We start from the raw sequence: 5162 nt of genomic DNA, 5'->3' as shown, positions 1-5162 counted from the left end.
TCAGCAGTTGAGAGACATAGATGGGGGCATTAGAAAGTTGATTGTGTGTGTGTGTGTTTGTGTGTGTGTGTGTATGTATGTATGTATGTATAATTACTTAGAAGACAATTTGACATTGTCAGTTTTACTAAACATCAGTAGTAAGGTCTTCCCGTAGAGCCTATGATGTCTTAGCAAGCATGAAAATCCCACTGCCTAATATTAGACATCTTCATAAAAGTTTTTGGCGAGTAAAGACCCAGAGATACCTACCAAACAATGGTTATTTCAAAAGCAATTTCATATTTTTCACTAAAAAAATTATGTACAAATCTAGGGGAGATATTTTTTTAACCTTAGTCATCATCTGAGATGAAGGGATGACCCATTGAAACACAGCCTACACAATTAACTAAGGTTTTATCTTGCAGAGTGTTCTTTCATGTTAGTTTCTTAATGGCTTCTGTTTTAAATTCTTGAATTGTTCTAGGATTCAATTCTGTATAAACATTGCAATAAAAATTCTGAAATATTTCTCTCCTACTTCAGCTCTTCCATGCTATTACATACCAGCCCTGTATCCATAATCTAGCTGAGTCTCTTAACCCTAATATAAAAACCAATATTACCACCTCTTTTTTTCTCATCCAAATATGTAAGATATCTTTTCCCTGCCTCTAGCTACTCTTACAATCAGCTGAAAAACAACTGGCAGTTGTTTTGAAGAGCCATTTTCCAAGATAACACTTTCTAATCTCTGGTTAAATTGTACAACTCCTACTTCATAGGTAGGTATTTTCTCTAAATTATGAATTCTTAAATTTTATGTTATTAAATAAATTGTTCCATACATACCAATTGATAAATTGATAAATTGGTATCAATTGATCAATTGGTATGTATGGAACAATTTAATTAATATTATCTTGGAAAATTATTTATAGATAGAGATTTGGGGATAAAAGCATATAGCTAAAAATTGGGAAGCTATTGGATGTATCACAGGGCTCCCAATGGAGAAGCTAGAGAAAGTACCCAAGGAGCTAAAGGGATCTGCAACCCTATAGTTGGAACAACATGATGAACTAACCAGTACCCCGGAGCTCTTGTCTCTAGCTGCATATGTATCGAAAGATGGCCTAGTCGGCCATCACTGGAAAGAGAGGCCCATTGGACTTGCAAACTTTATATGCCCCAATATAGGGGAATGCCAGGGCCAAAAGAATGGGAATGGGAGGGTAGGGAAGTGGGGGGCGGTATGGGGGACTTTTGGGATAGCATTGGAAATGTAATTGAGGGAAATATGTAATAAAAAAAAATTGGGAAGATAACTAAAGATTCCATTGTTTTGGACTTATTTTATATTTGTGCTTGCGAATTGATTAATAAATTTTCAGGATTATAAAATCTGGTTATTAAATAAAAACGTCATTTAAGTTTCAATTAAATGAACTTCATTTTAAGAAATAGTAGTAAATGCAGTTTATCTTGTGGTTAGTATACTGGTTTTTAAAAGAAGCTGTGCATCTTTTCAAACTTCAAAATAAATGATGCCATGTAAGTCATTGCTTATGATACAGTGATGCAAGTATCATCACAACATAAGGTAGCAGAAGGTATAAATTACAGTCTCTCTAATAGTACTTTTAAAATATAATCCTTAAATATTTATCTCCCACTAATGACTTAAAGAAAAGTGAGTTTACTGTCACATGATCAACTTACCAATTTCTCATTGTCCCTTAATGATGACCCCCAAACATGATGAAATAGTGATAGGCTTAATCATTGGCAAATGATTAAGTAACTAGAGGTGCAGTGAATTCATGAGTTCAGTGAGATCTTATATGCAGAAGACACTGTTTCACAGTACTTTCACTAACCTCTGGTTCTTATATTCTTTCCGTTCCCTATTCCAGATGTTCCTTGTTTTTTAAGGGGGACTATGAATGTAACAGAATCCCATTTAGGGCCAAACATTCCAGAATCATTTACACTGCACCTTCTGGTAAATTGTGAATCTTTTAAATTGTATTTACTGCCACCCATTACAGAAAGAGGTTTCTCTGATGAAGGCTGAGAATAGGACCAGTCCATTGGTGTAAATCTAAATATGTAGAGGGAAGTCTGACATCATGTTCACTTAGAAAACAACACTATTATGTTCTTGCCTTAAGCTCTGACCTCTGCAGCAATATGCATTTTATCAGGTTTACAATATCACACATGAGTTCATTCCTATAGATTGGACCTCAAATCAAACATGAAAGTAGTTGGTTACTTTTATAATTAATATTGAAGTTATTATTGTACTGGTTGACATATCTTGTCAGAGAAGTCCTTGCTGTAGCTTATGTTCATGCAAGCAATCATAATTAAGATAGCTGAGTTTCAAAAAAAAAAAAAACAAACAAACAAACAAACAAAAAATGACATAAATATAGTATGGGTCATTTTGGCAAGAAGAATTTCATCTGCAGAGAGAGAAGGATAAGGATGGGGATGAATACCTGTGTATAAAATTGTTAACCATCAATCCACATATTAACAAATTTTAGCAAATGAAATAATTGAAATACACTTTCTTTTGATTTCAGAAAAAAAAATGTCTCTTTGAAGAATGGTCTGTATGGGTATATGATGTACATAGAGATAAGATAAGAAATGATAGAGAAAAGACAGGAAGTGAAACAGAAATGATAAAGTGAAACCAAGTAGGGCTTCCATCTATCACTTTTTCTGTGCTTAGTTGTTGTTAGTCTTTATTATAATCGAGAAATATAGAACATTTATATTTTGTATATGACAATTCCTGTATAAAATGCAAAACCTCTTTTTCAGTAAAGATGCCTTTTTTATAGAATTTAAACATCTGTAATGCATTCTTTTACAATGCCAGGTATATGCCTCAGGTGTGATCCTGCAAATGAATTCTTTAAGATAGGAGGCTAAGGGTTTCACTTGCAGCCTTGTAGCCTGGATCTAAATTCATAATACTGGTATCCAGAGACAACTTAGATTCTTAATGCAGGAAAAACAACTCCCAATAATATGTTCCTGAGCAGAGACAAGAAAGTAGGGCTTCTGTATCCCTGACCTTTTTCTCTGAACTCCAATGACTTTGACAATTGCTTGTCTTCTATGTGAAATATTGTTACAGTTCCTCTTAGCCTTGTAGACTTTATGTCTTTGTAACATAGCCATTTAACATACACTAACTCCTACAGTATACCAGTAGTACATACAACAGTTAAAGAATAAATTGTGTTTTTCCTTTAATACATACCCATGGGCATACAAACAGTGATATGGACCAGGAAAGACTTGCATAATAAAGAGCATCTTTGCAGAATCGTTTCTTCTCACTACTGTGCTACTCTACAGATACAACACTGGGGAGGACAGCAAGAGGAAGTAATGAGATGGTGCATGACTTTGAAACAATTTTCAAACTGCTACTAACTTCCAGGATTTGATAGGTCAGGAGAGGTAAGAAAAGGATTAGATACTACAAAAGAGTAAGAAAGACAAACTAGGACCAGAATGATTGTTCTAGTTGATTGAAAGGACATCACCAACTTTTATTGCTAAAAATGTTAATCAGGTTCTTTGTACTATTGGGCCTTTTTGGCTGCTGAACCTGGTTCCCCTCTTTTCCATCTCCCCTCTTTTCCATCTCCCCATTTTCCCATCCTCCTTTTTCTAAATTTCATAGATTGGTCTGGTCATGTCTATTCTGGACTGTCTCAGATGCCCCTGTCTCTGGCTACACTCTCATTTATGTTTATAATGAATGTTTTCCTCCAACATATATAGGAGCAGCTGGGTTTCCCCTATCACTTTTTATTTCTGTTATTCATTAACTTTTTACTGTTTAATTTTGAGACAGTCTTGAAGTCACTCTTCCCAGCAGGCTCCATCTTGAGATCCTCTTGCCTCAGCCTGTCCCTTATCTGGGATGAAAGATATGACCAAGATATCTTCTTTCTCCTCTGAAGCCCACATTGCCAAGGGGGTTGTCACTGGCATAATCACTACTGTAGTACTTTCACAGAGGCCTCATCATCTTCATGTGTTTTTGAGGTAGGCCACAGAGTTAGAGGTAGCTTGGACCCATGCCTGACAGGAATCTACCATCTTACTAATTGCAACCTGTAGGCTGTGCTGTCAGATGATTGAGTAGATGTCTGGCTGGGAGCATCAGATCCTGTAGAATAACCCCTCACTTTGCAAATAACTGTACCCCTTGCCCCCAGCTTCAGATTGAAAAACTACTTCCTCACACACATATCATATCCTGGCATCCTGCACTAGCAACCCAGGCCCCTCACCCTGGACCCAATGCTTTTCTGTGGAGACCAAGGAGGGAGTGCCCTTTTGTCTTTCCACTATTGAGAATATTAGTACCACAAAGAATGAGAGCCAGGCAGAAGCAAATGGTGCCCCAGCAGGGAGAACACCCTGTTAGAGAACTGGCTGGCATATAGTGGTAGGGACACTCCCAAGGTACTTACAGACAGAGGGATAAAGCAAAAGGTGACCTGGGAAATGCTGTAGGAACACGACTGTGGCTATCTGTTTATATCTGTGACAGCCTATACATCTGGGGGTGGGGGGAGAATGGTCCCTATAGACTTACTGTGCTCTTGGAGCAATGGCAGCCACTCCAACATCTGGTGGGTGAATCTCCAACTCCTGCCTTCTTGTGGCTCAAATGGTATTGAGAGCAGCTGTGGCTGTTGCCTGTGTCCTCATATTAGTCCTGTTCCTTGTCCATCAGTGGAAAGAGACCTACTGTAGGGAGGTGTTTGAGCCAACAATGGAAAGAGGTTAACTGGTAGTGAGGTACTGTGCTCAAAAATCCTGCAGGTGGTAGACCACCAAAGCTACCCTGAAGACCTTGAGCATTAGTAAAGAACTGAAGCTGTCATGGTACATAGCTGTTTCAGTAAATATTTAAAAATACAAAAACAAAAAAACAAAAACAAACAAAAAATATACCCACACGTTCCTGTGCTTGTGCCTCTGCCCAGGCTGCCTGCCTGACCATGCACTGTCAGGCAATGGCCAATCTGTTTATATCTCAAGGAGACTCTCTGGCTAGGAGCTCTTAAATGTCTCCACCCAGCTCACTAAGTTCCCACTGGCAGGTAGCTATCACATGCTTCATGCTTCAAAACCCC

General features: G+C 37.7%; 1 pseudogene; it reads left to right on the top strand.

Moving 5' to 3' along the window:
* The first annotated feature begins 3946 nt into the window (after positions 1–3946).
* Positions 3947–4939, top strand: LOC110306697 (tyrosine-protein kinase receptor UFO pseudogene; annotated as a pseudogene).
* Positions 4940–5162: the final 223 nt, after the last annotated feature.

This window comes from Mus caroli, unplaced genomic scaffold (assembly GCF_978045245.1).
Source record: "Mus caroli unplaced genomic scaffold, Mus_caroli_1 scaffold_2, whole genome shotgun sequence".
Lineage (NCBI taxonomy): Eukaryota > Metazoa > Chordata > Mammalia > Rodentia > Muridae > Mus > Mus caroli.
Note: the sequence above shows the minus strand (reverse complement) of the source record. Positions and strands in the feature narration are given on the sequence as shown.